Source organism: Chinchilla lanigera, unplaced genomic scaffold (genome assembly GCF_000276665.1).
Source record: "Chinchilla lanigera isolate Chin_1 unplaced genomic scaffold, ChiLan1.0 scaffold00010, whole genome shotgun sequence".
Classification (NCBI taxonomy): Eukaryota; Metazoa; Chordata; class Mammalia; order Rodentia; family Chinchillidae; genus Chinchilla; species Chinchilla lanigera.
The window spans coordinates 9,050,773-9,067,639 of NW_004955411.1; positions in this window are offsets into that span (position 1 = coordinate 9,050,773).

The window sequence follows — 16,867 nt, forward strand, 5'->3', positions numbered from 1 at the left end:
GGATGTCATATTTTCTTAATTTGTAGCATGTCTAGCTCTGATTCAAATCCCACAACCTGGATGGGTGTGGTGTTGCATGCTTATAATCCTAGCTCTTGGGAGTCTGAGGCAGAAGGAGCTCGAGTTGCAGTGCAGCCTGGTCTATGTGGCAAAGCCAGCCTAGACTGCAAAGTGAGATGCTGTCTCAAAAAGCCCCCACGTGTCCCATAACCCGAAATGATTCTCTAGGATAGAAGATTAAAGTATATGCATATCTACTAATCCTAGTAAGAAGTGTCTCTTTATACTCACTGAGACTTGAGGTTGTGAAAATTCCAACTGCCACAGAGACTAACATACTTGGTGAAAGGAAACAAGCTGGTGTATTCCATTTTTTTATGACAAAGCTGAGATTACTTTCTTATCTACTGACATTGTAAAAGTTTTTTTACATGCTTTTCTGCGATATTTGTGAAAACACTGGGATCTCCTCTGAATAATTACTGTAATATTTAAAACTGGTAATTATCCTTAGCTTCTAAATTTAATTCAAACGATAGTTATTTTTAAATTTAAGTGGTACATGAAATTTATTACTAATTAATATGAACTATCAAATCATAATCGTGATGATAAGGAATTGATCTCATATGTGGAATATAAAATCTAAATGTAATTTACAAATCTGAATTTTATTTTTTTCCCTTATAATAAAGCACTAGAATGAACACAGCAGTTGAGAAATTGAGTTTAATAGTTTATTTTATATTGCATAGATAATGCCAAAGCCAACACCCTGTTCTAACTATGCAAGCATTTTCCTTTTAACTACAAATTTTCTCATAATGTAAGTTGTTGGCAAATTTACTTTGAGGAAGAAGAAAGGAAAACATGGAAGTACCCTGTAAAGCAGATATATACTGAGCATCAGTATCTATATCACTGCCTTCAAGTGTGTGAACAACCTCCACTGAAGACACTTAATGTTTGAATGCATCATACGGGAGATCCTTAGATACCAGCATCAACAACTGAGTTCAAAGCCTACACATTGTATTTACTGCTGTCTATATCAGGAAAAATCACTTAATTTTTCTAAGCCTCAGTTTTCTCATCTATAAATAACAAATATCTTAATGATTTTATGTTTTTTTGTAAGAATACATGAAACAACAAAAATTAGGTACTCAGAACCACATGTAACTGACGCATAACACATCCTCAACCAATAATCTATATGAGCAAGAGCTGTGGCAGTAGTAATAAATCAAAATGTTTTTGGTAGCCTTCTTTCCTTAGCTAGAGGAAAAATAATCAGGTTAGAGAGCAAGGGAAAACATTGTTCCTATTTTATGGGACCAATGTCACTTACTTCCATGTTCTAATCCTTCAGATTTCTGGAGTTGAAAAGAGCAAGATTGGTCTGATGACTTCATTCATATAGTCTACCGGTGCTTAAAGGGATCAGTGCTACAAAGACTTGTATCCATCCCTAAAGCCTTTGCCCCTATTGACAGCACTTCACTCATGCCCAACAGTTGCCATCTTCCTATTGATGTAAAGATATCATCTAAGATGGAAGAAAGAGCAAACCTTATGTTCGGGTTTCCCTTTAGAAGCTCACGGTATCTTTGTGATCCATAATGAAGTTGATGTTATCCATGACTCTGAAGACTTTTAGTGTATCCAGTACCTGCACAACAGTTACATACTAAAATAGCAACAGTAATATGTGCAAACTCTGCTCAGATTCTATGCTAGATAATATGTCTCATTTAGTCTGTAAAATAATCCTATTTCTCTCCTCATACAATTAAATTAACATTTTATTACTTAATATTGATCAATTTTATTTAAGCTCTTTTACATTTGTCTTCTCTCTTTGAACTGGTACATCAGGAGGATGATGATTAGAATTGATTAGCTATAAATGCTTTACAAACCATAAATAATGGAGTCATTTATGATCAGTCTCTGAACAAGACCCTTTGAAGAAAAATTTCTAATCTTTCTGGAATTTGAGAAGTAAATTTCTTTCATTAGGGGTCATTATTTGATGTTATAAATAAGACATTTGTTCTTAATTCGAGGACATAAAGGTATCTCTGAACTATTTTTTAATGTTTGGGATTTATAATTCATTATTAATAATGCTTTTAAAATTAAACTCACTTTGCATGCAAATGTCTAATTGTTATGATAGTGCTTGTTGATAATACTAACCTTTATTCAATGATATTTTTGATCCTTGTCAAAAAATGCTTTTTCCGTAGAAGTAGGAATTTATTTTTTAACTCTTCTTTTTCATCCACTTGAGAACCTTAGTTTTAATGCTACACTGCATCTGTGCTTTTACAAATTTTGAGCTTTGCTATAAAATGAAACTGAGTAATAAAAAAACAGTTTGACCTTTTTTCTCTATAATTTGCTAGGCAGGTCCAGAGTTACTATCTGTCTATGGCTATTTATTCCCCACTGTTGAGGCGAGATTATTGTGTGTGCTCTACACAGTGACCCATGAAGATTGAAGTTTCCTAATCCAACTAGTGGGAATGGATAAGTACTTTTTGTATTCCAGTGTGAGTGTTAACTATGATGATTTTATCTTTTTAGGTAGTTCTTGCTGGCTTGGATAGTTATTACACAGATTTCCTCACTAGACTTCACTGAATCTTCCAGATGGACCCTTTCCCAGATGCCAGAGTTCTCTCTCTGTGATTCTTCTCTCTGGAACTCTTTCCTGTGAAATCTAATTGGCTTGCTATCCACAGAATTTCAATTTTGCCTTCTCATCTTAAAATGTTTCCCTTACTTGTTGTGTAACACTCAGATATCAATATTCCTCATTACCAGATGTATAGTATCATAGAAATCCATTTACACATATCTTGTTCATTTTTGATTAGTACACATAATAGTTTAAATCTGGTCTCTTGCATTTAAGTGGAAGTCTAAGGTAGCCTTTCACCTGGAAAATATATTTTAATCTTAATATCAGTTATAGATAATAAAATGTACGTTGTTATTACTTTGTCTGAAATGTATTCACCCCTGGAAAATAGCAGGGATCTTGCTTATTAAAGAAATGAGGGCAAATGCATATTTCTTAGAAACCTTGAAAAATATTACAGTTTCATATTCTTGGCCTAAAAGAAATAAGGGTGGAGCAAATAAGAATTGGGCAACTATTTAATGATGAAAATCATAATATATTTAGTCTGTTTTTCCTTTTTGTCTGGTTTTCATGCTAATCTGAACTTGCGTGAGACTCCAAATCTACTTGGAATAGAGTGGTTCTCCTCCTTTTGATTCCTGACACGGATGGGAAATAAGGGAGGTGGACCAGGTAAAGACGAGAGGAGATGAAGAAAAATGATATAGCTCAAACAGACCACTGGAAGCTGTAACTGATTTTGGAAAATTATTTATGAAATTAGTTAAAAGCTTTTTTATAGTGGAAATGTTTTCATTCTAAACAGATTAATAAACTTGGGAGTGAAGAGTTGATTTCCTGACACTGTGCTGGTGGGAGAGAAAGTGCTGCGACTATCTGACATTTGGGAGCAGAATGCCATCCATGGCTTAATAAAGGTGCTCTAAACGGGTTGGCAATGTATTTGTAATTACTGGAGAACATCTTAAATTACTCTTTGTCTAAGGTAAAATTGTGCTGTGGCCTTAAAGTAAACATGGTCCTTTGTGAGGTGGCGGTCTCTATTCATCTTTTGTCTTGCAAGGTCTGTTTTCCCACATGACTTCTGTCTATGCCACAAGTTTTTGTTCATCTTTGAGAAACTTTCATGATGAATAAACACTTCACATTTTCCTTTGTCATTATTATAATTTACAGTTTTCTTCAGAGCTGTTTGTTAGCACAAATTTGCAGCACCTGACTTTCACACTCCTTGCGGAAGTTGGTACGTGTGTGGAACACACCTTAATTCCTTTTCATCCCCTCTCCTTTTCCTCCATCTCCACTCCATCCATCTCTTGATTCCTTCCTTTTTATACACTTGTGTTCATAACTTTAGGTTTAGGGCAAAATGGACCTTTGATTCCTATACCTGAAGATAGAAAAATTTCATCTTAAAATATTGTGAGAATCATAGAAGAAGATGTTTCCTTTTCAGCGAGGAGGGCAAGACAGGGGGTTGAGGGCCTTTAAGTAACAACAGGGACCCTGGCCTGACTGAGGAGAGCCTGCATCTTGCGCTGGTGTCCAGGCTTGTCCCTCCTGCTGAATCTGTGTTTTGAATTATTTTCCCTGTAGATGTGTTAGTTATTTTTTCCAAATTGAAGCTTATTTTATTTTCCTTGCAAGGGCCCATTTTATTTTTCCAACATTTCCCACTTTTAGTATCATCTGCAGAATGCATTAAGACCTTGTTTATTCCCTTGCTGAGTTCTCCGAGACACAGCCTGGAGTTAGACTGTGCGTTCACTTTCCACCACCATGCAGCCTTCATACCCTGCTCTGGCCCACATAAGTCAGCGCTTTAAGGTTTTGCTATGGAATGTAATTTCTTAGGTTTTCCCGTAGGACAAAACTCTAGTGGGAAATGGAAAAGATAATAACAACAATGTTTCATTTTTCTGCTTGGTAATAAAGCAATCAACAAACGTTTATTAATCATTATTCAGCACCTGTCCAGACTTTGGCAAAGCAGCATGAGTGACAGAAGGAGGGGAAACCTTTGGCTCTCTCCCTCAAGGAAATTATAACCTAATGTAGGAGAGAAAGTGGGTGTGCACTCTCATTTTCTCTGTTTCTCTCTGTATTTCTGTCTCCTTCTGTCTTTTTATGTTTCTCTGTCTCTCTGTCTCTGTCTTTGCCTGTTTCTCTCTGTGTGTCTGTCTGTCTATCCGTCTCTGTTTCTCTCTCTCTCAGACAATGAATCAGGATGTATAGATAACTGACTTGTGAGATGGAGGATAGAAATGTCTGGAGAGTGGAAAATTAGTCACTAAATTTTAAAACTCGGGAAAGCTTTGGCTGAGGTAGCAAAACTTGTCTCCCAAGCATTTGGTTATAAATTCATGCTGTCTTGCTCTAGGTTTTTACCAAGAATCTATTCTATCAGAGGCTATCCCAAGGGAAAAGGAGTAACTCAGGTCACGCCATCATGAAAGTTTCAGTGGACAAGAAACAAAGAATTTCACAAAACTGTAACGGGAATTTCCAAAACATTTTCTGATACTAAAAATCAGAAAAGAAGGATGTGATCTCCATGATTTTCAAAACACATAATTTATACATAGTTAATATTTTAGTCATCTACTCATTTGTCTCAAGTCCTTAGCCTACACAAGGAATTGGTCTAGATTTTATATAAATATTGAGAATTAGACTTGTACCCTGAGTTTCAGATTTTAGCCTAATATGGAAAAAGTATAGTAAAAATACATAGAGCAAAGTAGAAAGCTATTACTCCTCTTTGCCTAGTTTGCATTTCAGTATTAATCTAGAGTACTGTTCCAAAATATTTGCTGAAAGAGACTGTAGTCAAAAATATTGATAAGAAGTCAGGTCACGTTGGATGCTAGGGAAGTCCTTGTACTAGTCCTAGCAATTCTCTGAGAAGAAGTATAAAAGCAGCAATGAAACGTTTATTTCTCTATTGGGAACATCTAAATCATGGTTAATATTTGGAAAAGTTTAATCACAGCAGCAGCAACAGGGTGACAGCTTCTAGACTCAGGTCATACTCTGTACTGTATCAGACTTTAGTTAACAATTTTAAGTTGCAGAATCTCATTTAATCTTCCCGGTATTTCATTAGATAGCTAACATTATTTTCCATATTCCAAATAAAGAAGTAATTTCAGTCTTAGAAATAATAAGGGCTACCCAACCCAGCAGGTAGGGAGTTAAGCATAAATTCAGTCTCAGACATTCTAAGACTAAAGTCAAAATCTAAGATGTAGGAGGTTTGGGGGAGCAAAGAGATCCGGCTTTGCACAGTGCCAAGTGGTTCTTAACCTTAAGTGCACACTAGCAATGCTTGTGGAGCTTATGCATCTCCCTGGACTTTCCCATCATGCAGGCTCTTGGCTCAGATCTCCTCTGATTCAATGTATGTACCCATTTCACAACACAGAACGACACTTATTAAGAGTAGGGAAAATGTTTATGGAATTGAACTAAGGTTGGAATAGATATTTCTTGATAAACTATTATTCAGTATTCACTCATCTACATAAGCTTATCATACCATGAGAATTTCTGAGTGTGAATCTCAGATATTAGAATTTCTAGAGGCTCCCAAGTAACCTTACCAGCCAGCCAGGCTTAAGAACAAATGTCCTTAGATCTTCCCCAGAAAAGAAAAGAACAAATATTCCAAAAGTAAGCTCACAAAACAATTATACTTGCATATACATATGATAAAAATTCGTATACACCCCCATGAGTAAATTCTGAGAATGGAAACCTGAAATATGTACAAGGAAATAATGAATCACTTATTGTCATAAGTTTTCTTACAATACGTAGAATCTATTCCATTTCAACAGGTTGTGGCCTTAGCCAGCTTCTCCAATATGTTGATGTACTATTTCTCATTTAGACCAGGTTTGGTTGACAGGATTTTTTACATCAGGACACCAATGTTTATTTTATTGTACAAATTGTTAACAATACTTTTTATTGAAGAAAGAGAATAACCACTTCATAATGAATCTGGGCAGCATGGAAGGCCTAAAAGTAGCTTAGTGTCTGTGGGTTGGAGGAAGATCATACATTTTGACAGTCTGATTTAAGTGAACCGTAAACTTCTTGTCATGAGCTTCGCATGGTTTTCGGTGCCCTTCCTCAGCACACACCTCAGAGGCACACATCAAATTAGATCAAAAGTATGAGAGATGATATGAAAAAAATATCTGTCCTATTAATGATCCATAGATAAAATATCTGTCCTATCAATGATCCATAGATAAAATCCAATTTTCATTAGACAGAGCAAGTCTTAATTTAGAATTCTGAAAAAATTCCTGCTTTCATAAATCGGTAAGTAAGGTAGAGGACATCTACCCAGACCTATCCAGGAATACATATCCAGGATATAGGGAAGCATGCAAGAATCATTCTACATTTGAATTTTTAAGTAATTCTTAAAGTAATTTTTAAGTTATCTCCAACTCCTCCTCTGAAAATTATACTTGGTGGCTCAGAAATCTTAGGAGTAAGGGTGAGGCAGAAGGGACAATTACTGAAAAATATATCATGTTTATAGAAATATGTAAAATATGAGATATGTTTCCCAATCTAATATCATGGTTAAAATAATATATTTAATACATAAATTTTGTTTTCAGAGACGTTGCGTATTTTCCTAAATGTTGGAAATAAATTTAACACTTAAAAGACACCAATTAGCCTATTGCCATGAATTACAGGTTTTTAAATCCCAAGCCAATCTTTTTGCTTGACAATTGAAATAAGTTCATAAAGTGTTACTTTAGACCAGCTAAATCTAATTACCTTATTGCTCTCCAAGTTTCATACCACAGATTTCAGGAGCAGAGACCAGTGAAATGTTTATCCCACACTCCAGCAGGCAAAGTAGCAAGGAGTTTTTCTTGTGGCTAGAAGAGCATGTTTCTTAACAAGAAAATGATGGTTTGAACACTGCAACACATGCAGCTATTTCCTTTTCTGAGGGCTGAAGTGGCTGTCTATTATTATTTGACACATTGCCTTCATATCCTTTATATATCTGACCTTTCTCTTCATCCCTATTAGAAATCATCATTTATATTCTTCCATCAACAGATTTAGCTCTTTGCTTTCCATTTCTGATTAGAGTTATTATTCAAAGGGAATGGCAAAAAGACTCAAGTATATAACATCAGAAATAAGGGCCCAGGGATTTCTCTCACTGGTGCGGTGCCTGCCTTGGAAGCATGAAGTCCTGAGTTCAAGTCCTGTTATCCCTGCAAAAAATCAGAAATAAAAATGCAGACATTATATCTGACACTGTAGGAAAATAAACGTTAGACACTCTTGTGTACAATGATATAGCAAAAATGGACAGTTGAGAAGAAATGAGTAGGTTTCTAGACACAAGCAATCTACTTAGGCAGAAATATAAGCAAAGAAATTATCTGAACAGATCTACAATTAGGGAAAAGGCTGATCAGGACAGAGTTTTCAATCAAAGAAAAGCCCTGTGTCTGACAAATTTTTGCTGAATTCCATCAACTGTTTAAAGAAGAATTAATATCAATTCTCCATGCCTGTTTTAAAAAAAAATCACTGATGAGGAATATTTCTAAACTTGTTTTATATACCCTTAAATATTCAGATACCAAAGTCAAATAAAGATGTAACGAGAAAACTAAGCCAGCATATCTGATGAGCATATATGCAAAACATTCTTAACAAAATACTAAAAATCTGAATTCAGTAACACATTACACGGATCATTTACCATGATCAAGTGGGATTTCTTCCTGAGATACAAGGATGGTTTAATATTTTCAAATAAATGTAGGTGACATACCTATTAAAAGGATTATAACAAAGACTAAAAGAGAAATAATATTATTTGTCCTCCCTTAAAAGTGGAATAGAAAACAGTTGAACTCATAGAGTCAGACAGTAGAAATATGATTATCTGAGTACAAGAGATAAGGAAAGAGAAGCGATGATGTCAAAGGGTAAAAGATCCTAGTTAGATAGCAGCAGTACTTGTACATTTATTTGCTTTTTGAATTTTAGAGACTAAAGTAATAAAAATAATGATACAGAATTTCAAAACAAGATAATAGGAAATTAACAATAGTTAATGTATTGGGTATTGTTATATTCAAAGTAGTTGCTCAGATATAGGTATGCAAATTGATCAAACAATATAAGCACAAACCATTCTTTTCAAGGAACTAATAGAAATTAGTAGTATAATTATCTTAGCTCTCTTGTATACATATATGTTTCTTCCCTTTCCTTCTCTTTTCCTTTTCCCCCATCCCAGTTGTTCTTTCCTTTTGAGAAGCTTCATTCCCTTTCTCAGTATCTATTGCACATTTTGGATCTTATTTATTTTTTCAGTGTCTTACACCAGGGAGACAATATAATATTTACACATGTGAGTTTGATTTATTTCACATATGGACATAGTCTCTAGTTGCATCTATTTATCTATAAAAGCCTCTAGTTTATCTTTATACCTGAGCAGTACTCTATTGGATAAAAATACCACATCCTTTTTATGCATTCCTTGGATGATGGACATTTGGGTTGTTTCCAATTTAGATATTATGAGTTGTGCTGCTATAAACATGGGTGTACAGATATTGCTCTAGCATGATGTTTTTAATTCTTCTGGGAAAGTATCCATAAGAGGAAAAGCAGAGTTGAATGAATCCTCTAAGCCTAGTTTTTGAGGGTTCTCCACAAAGATTTCCACAGTGGTTTTAACCATGCCCACTAATAAGGAAGAAGTGTTTATTTTTCTCCAGAGCCCTTCCAGCATTTGTGATTGGTTGATTTCTTGATGTCAGCCATTCTTTCTGAGGTGAGCTGAAATCTCAGTGGTGTTTTAATTTGCATTTCTTGAATCACATTGAACAATCAATGAACAATGATGTTGAACATTTTTTCATATATTTATTTGCCATTTGTATTTCTTTATCTGAGAAGTGTGTAGTTATCACAGATGCCCACTTTTGGATTGGGTCTTTGAATTTGTGGAGTCTGATTTTTCTCAATTCTTTATATGTTCTAGATAGAAGTTCTTTGTCTGAGGTTAAAATTTTTGCTAAAATCTTTTCCCACTCTGTAAGTTTACTCTTCACTCTGTTGGTGATTTATTTTGATGTACAAAAACTTTTTTAATGGCATAAGATCCCAGTTGCTGATTCTTTGAAGTAGTTACCCTTAAGTTTGGTTTTTGTTCATGAATTCTCCGCCTACCCCTACATCTTCAAAATTTCTACCTACTTTCCCTTCCAGTACATTTAGTGTTTATGATTTAATATTTAGAGTTTTCATCCACTTTGTCTTTAGTTCAGTGCATGGTGAAAGACATGGGCCTAGTTTTAGTCTTCAGCATGTGGAAAACCAGTTTTTCCAGTAGCATTTATTAAAGAAGCTATCTTTCTTCCAGTGAACATGTTTGGCCCTTTTGTCAAAGATGAGGTGGTTAAGTGTCTTTGTAATTGTGCCTGCATCATCTAATCTGTTCCATTGATCCTCAGGTCATTTTTCTACCATTAACATGCTGATTTTATCACAGTAGTTTTGGTCATGGTGTGTACTCTTTTTGATAATTTGGTACATTCTGTTTGCTAACATTTTATTGAGAATTTCTACATCTATCTTTATTAGGGAGATTGGCCTGTAGTTCTCATTTTTGGTCGGGTCTTTCTCTTGTTTAGTTATCAGGGTAATTGCCTCCAGGATGAATTAGGCAGAATTATTTCCCTTTCATTTTCAGTAAATATTTTGAGGAGTATTGGTCTTAAATCAAAAAATTTTCTCTAAATTTCTTGTAAAATTCAGCCATGAATCATTAGGACCTGGGCTTTTCTTCACTGGTAGATTTTTAATTCTGTTCTTGATTTCATTAACTAATATTGTTTTTTTCTGAGTTTTTATACATACTTGATTCAGCTTGAGTACTTCATATATCTCTAGGATTCTGTCTATTTCTTCTGTGTTTTTCATCCTATATGAGTGAAGATTTTCAAAGTAGGTATTGATGATCTTCTGAATTTCCACAGGATCTGTAGTGATTTCACCCTTTTCCTTCTTCACTGCATGAATTTGACTATTTTTATTTACTTTTTTGATAAGGCTAGGGGTCTATCAATTTTATTTATTCTTTCAAGGAATCCATACTTGGATGCATTAATTCTTTGTATTGTTTTCTTAGTCTCCATTGTGTTAATTTCTGCTCAGAGATAATTCCAATATCAGTATTTCCCTGAAAACATAACTAGAGACTTATCAGCTGAACTGTGTTTCCCCAGGTCTTTGTATACTTTTACAACTAACTCTGAATGTGAAGGTATTTGGAGATAGAACCTTCAAAGTCTTGATTAAGATTCCAAATGGTGAAAAAGTTGGGCCCGTAATTAAATATGACTGGTGTCCTTATGAAAAGAAGAGATGCCATGGGTGTGTGTGCTGAGGAAATCCATGTGAAAATTTGGCAAGAGGCGGGCCCTTTGCAAGCTGAGGAGAGAGGGAGGGATCTGCAGAAACCAAATATGCTCGAATCTGATGTTGCATTTTCAGCCTCCAAAACTGTGAGAAAACAAAACTCTGTTGTTTAGTCCAACCGGTCTGTGATATTTTGTAGGATTAACGATAACAAACAAATATAGGGCTTGTTAGCATATCATGTAAATTATGGACCATGCCTTGTCTCTGAAACATGGTATTGTCATATTCTCTGATAGTCCTTTGTTGACCATTCTTGACCAGAAAATAGCCCTTAAGGGAGTTTGGCAGAGATCTACCCCAATTCTTGCTATAGTTCCAGTGGTCTGTCACTCTCCTGAGCTTCAGCACTGGCCAGGTGCTGATGATCACCTAAATTCTCCTTGCTACTTAGACCTATGTATTTCATTTCTTATTTGACATCCCAACTTCAGTATTTTGCAGGTGCTGCAAACCAAACATTACTTTCTTAATGTTTATTTGTTTGGTATTTCCCATTTCATGGCAATTACCTCTACTCAATTGTGTAATAAACTGGCTTGGTGACCATCTTTATTTTCTCACCCAATTCTTGGAACCAACCAGTTATAAAGCTTTAAAATACATATGATGAGTCTTTGTAATTATCTTTACCCCCAGGGACATCAAACTCATGAAGGCCATCATAATCCATAGCATGGACTGTTTTAGATTTCCAAATAAATTCCATGTATTCTGTATTACTCCCTAAAATTTCTTCACAGTATTGCAAGAATGATTTTTCTAAACATCATTTTTTTCTTTCATTGAAAGGACAAAAATCTTCAATGCATTTTTCTTTCAGTGTGAAGGTTGAATTTATTGATACACCTTAAAAAATATGGTAATTGTTCAGCTACGTAAATCTTACTTTTTCTCCTTTATATATTTTGTTTTATCTGCTCCATGCTCCCACACAATTCTATTTATTTTTCTCAGGTTTTCTTCCTTACTTACCTCTTGACTTTCTTATTGTTTTTATTTCTTTGACTGGAATATCTTTTCTTTCTAATTCTGGATAATTCTTCTTCAAATCTCAGATCTAAAACCACATTCTTTGATTAACGGCTGCTATCTAAGCTCTCCACATACAAAAGCAATCGACACCTATATGTATATCCATGACATCTATCTTTCCTTTATCGTAGCACTTAACATCCTTTCTCAGTATTTAGTCAGTTACCGTAGAGGTAACTTACCATTACGTTTTAACTTCTTAATGCTTTACATAATTTTTCTTGATTATTAGGTGACTAATAGGTGGTAACTGAGTGAATAAATGAATGAGACTCACAAAACTTTTAAAGCAGAAACAGGAGAGATCCTTCAACTTGTCCCAGTAGAAAGCCATTATGAAAAAAATGATAGGAAACATGCAACGAACCGCAAAAATGCTGTGTCATGAAAAATAGGCTAAAAATAAAAATAGGCTAAAAATAGGTTAATAGTAAATAAATGTGGCTTTTATCTAAACAGAAAGAGCAAATTCTATCTAGCTCAAGTTATATTTAGTTACTGAAAGGATTCTGAATGATCCTGAATTAAATTTGTGAAGCTCTCTGTGTCTACTGTTTTCCAAATACGCGTATAAATCTGTGTATAGAAATATTCATAATTTATTCCATTTGTATGCATTTGTTAAATCCATGGAGATAAGCAAAAAAATGAAAAATTTGAACATATTGGCCATTTGGGGATTTTAACCTGTAAATGTGCAGTTAAAAGTACTAACGTTGGAATTTTACTTTCTTTTCAAACAATTTTTATTTTTCAAACTCCAATGACTTTCTTGCAAAATCCTTTTAACGTTCACTGACTCTTGCATTCCTGAGAATCTTCCCAGAACCATGATTTCCAGATTCAGCTCTAACATTATCTTTTGCAAATTTTACAAGATATTTTTATGATATTTGGACATGTCTATATTCTTGAACTTTTTCTTCATAGGCTTGCATTATTTAATAAATAATGGATTATATCTGGAAAAAGTCTGAAAAGTAGTCTTACAGAAATCCATCTTCCATTTAGATGATTTGCCAGTGGTAGCTTTTCCAGGGACTCAGTACTCTATTTTCGAAGGGAATTATTTTCAATTTGAAATGGTTATGTTTTATTACTGCAAATGCCTCTCTGCTACTAATACCTATTTATTTGTCCCAGCACTTTCCTTTGTAGTAAAACTTGCTAATGCTAAGGCAACATTTTCAACTGTATAAAATAACATTCAAAGAATGTTATAATTAAAATAATGGATTTGAATGTATTACCATGACTTCTACTATATATAATTTTCTCCATCAGTTAACACAATCTATTTTTTTTTTTTTTTTTGGTTTTTCTCCGGTACCAAGAACCAAACTCAAGACCTTGCGCTTGCCAGGCAGATGCTTTTGCCGCTGAGCTAAATCCCCAGCCCCCAAAATGAAACTCTTCTTTTTTTTTTCCTCCGGTACTGGGAACTGAACTCACGACCTTGCGCTTGCCAGACAGGTGCTTTGCCGCTGAGCTAAATCCCCAGCCCAACACAATCTGTTAATGAGGTATTTCAGTTTTGTTTTCTAATCTATACCCATCTTCTTTTAATAGCTATATAATGCTCCTTTATGTAGATATTATCTTCTGGCCAGTCTTCTATACTTCTAGGCTGAAGGCCTCAGTTCTTAAATGGGTCCCATTATTTAGCTTTTTAATACTGTCTTGGCTGCTGTGGTTCTCTACTTTCTGGATTGTCTTTCATTGTCTCTCTTTCTGTCTGTCTGTCTGTCTCTGTCTCTATCTCTCTGTTTCTCTCAAGAAACATTTGTATTGTAAAACCAAGTTTTGCATTATAAAATCAGAATAGTAATAACAGAATGCATTTCTGAAGTTCCTTAAATTTGATATCATATGTACAATGAGGAAATCATGGATGTAGAAAACTCCACAGCTTCCTCTCCTTCTCTTACCCTGTGTCTATTAGTTCTGGGACCAAAATGTGTGGACTGTTTCAGCCAACAGTCCAGATTCTATGATAAATATTGGGTTTCAATTTCAAATTTAAGTTCAAATGAACTACTGATTTTGTGTGTATATGTGTGTATGTGTGTGTGTGTGTGTTTCTCCTCTTGTGTTTCTCATATTTTGCAACTAGCCTTTGAACCCAAGTGAGAACATAACAATTTTGTTACATCTTCTTATCTTTCCTTTTTTTTTGGCTTTTTTCTGGTACCAGGAAACGAATTCATGCTGTCACGCTTGCCAGGCAGGCGCTGTGCCACTGAGCTAAATCTCCAGCCCCCAACTTCTATTTTTTAATCAAATACTGATTTAGATTTGTATCATAATTTTGTTATTCAGATGGGTACATATAATTTCAATCACAATGAAGTGTGAAATAATGCCGAATATTGTGACAGACCAGCATCTAATCTACCAGATACTCTAATTCACTAATTCAAAAAAAATTTCTATCATGGCACAAATCTAGCCAGAAATTGTACAATTTTAGAAAATTTTAAACATCATATAAGAGTTTTTAGCTGTCAAATTATCTTATCAGAACAAAATTCTGATAGGAAATTATATTTCATTATATTAGATTTATTATCTTAAGCAATAAATTTTTATGATTCACTATTTTAAATAAACTACTTTTTTCAGTCTAAATGTTTCACTCTTCACCCACTGTGTTTATCAGCTTGTTTAGGGCCTGTCTATGAATGCTTTTATATTTTTTCCCTTGTTTTCTACAACTTCTAGTATATTTTGAGCTTTATTTCTATGGTGCATTTCTTAGAGGTACATGTCACTTTCTATTTTCATTCCTTTTATATATTTTCCACCCATTTGTGATACATATTGTCAGAAAGGATTGTCTCTGATGAAAATCACATGGTTGCAATATTTATGTTTATTTATATTATCTGTTCGCTGGATCATGGATAGAGTATTATCATTTACAGCTATAGCTTTTTATTTCTTGATGTTACATTCTTCTACAATGATGAAATGAAAGCAAGATGGGTTATGCATGTTCAAAGAATTCTGTCAAACATTGGACAAGGAAACCCAAAACTATAAATATGAGGTTTAATGTAAGCAAAGAAATGCCCTCACTTCATGAGCCAAAGAGAAAAATCTTTGGTACCTAATCCTTTAAATAGAGTACTTAGGGCCGGGGATGTAGCTCAGTGGCACAAGCGCCTGCCTGGCAAGCACAAGGTCCTGAGTTCAATTCCTGGTACCAAAAATAAATAAATAAATAGAGTACTTAGAAGAGAAAGGCATGACTCTGCAATACATACTTTGAAAACTCAAGAAACACCTAGAGCATAAAATATTTAAATATCTTCCCCCTATCTTCTTTGCATATCCAGTCGTCTTTTAACTTCAAAATTTTCCTCACATTTGAAGGTCAATTTTTTTTCATGTGAAAGCTCTACCCATAAAGAAATATGAAAGTATTCCTTCCTGTATCATATCTGTGGGATGTCTCATCTTTTTATAAGGAAATTCCTATTAATAAAAATACAAGTATTCTCATACCTTTAACAAGAAGAAAAAAAAGATTAATTAAAATAAAGATATATGTTGAGTATGTGTTAAAAGCATAAAAGTCATACAATTGTTTTCTTTGTCCAAATGAGATCTTTGCCTCCAAGATTTCCATTTAGATAAGATTGAGGCTACTGGATTTTCAAATACCTGTTTCTTACATCTCATACAGTATGCACCTGCTTGAGGCATATTGAGGTTAATGAGTAGCTTAGTGAGACAGATAGGATGGAGTCCACCCCTGCTTCTTTTCTGTACCTTCCTTATCGTCTTCTCGAAAAGACTGTGACTGTCTTTCACTTTTAGTTTACATCTAATACTGTTCTGTAGGACGTAAGTAGATCATAGAAGTTTAAAAAATTTGATATGATCCTTAAAACGTTTCATAAGTTCTTTTTTAAACTTAAATTCCACATTGTCTCACTAGTGTAAAACTTGAAAGAGTTAATAAAAGCTTGGAGGTATGATAAACATTGTGAAATGAAAGGAAAATGCTCAAGGGTAAAGGACAACTGGGATGTGAGAAAGGAGAAGGGCAGGAGGGAGAAATTTTGTATGTATATAGGCAGGATAGTTAACATAGTTGATCTACTGTCTTCTATTTTTTTGCTGAAAGAAACTGTTAGTGAGTCCTTGATTGATCAATATTGCATGTCTCTATCTGTTTTCATGAGAAACCACTTTGAAGATATCAATATGTAATACAACAAGCATTGCTAATTTCCTACCGCTTTGTCTGTATCTCTGTACTGCTTGTACCGTTCTTTTGCTATTTTGTAAAAGGTTGTCTGTCTGTTAATGTTTTCCTCCTTTTATTTTTAAAATAAAGAAAAACCTTAAATTCTACACTTTTGCACTTTGGGTGAAATTCAAATTCATTAATTCTTCCTGCTGTGTTTGACCCCTGCCTACCTTTCTAGCATCACCTTGCCCTGCCTGTATTTTTCTCCTAATATTTTAACAATGGCCTTCTTCCTTGAGATATCTAAAACAATAAGATCTTTGTGTACTGTGTATATATCTATATATTACACTTGAAGGCTTTTCATCTCATTATCTTTTTCATGAATTTCGCTTTCAATGAAAGCTCACCCCGCCAGCTGGCTCCTACCTCTCATCTATCAAGTCCTAATTTATAATAGATTTCGATAATCATCTCCCAGGAAAAAGTTA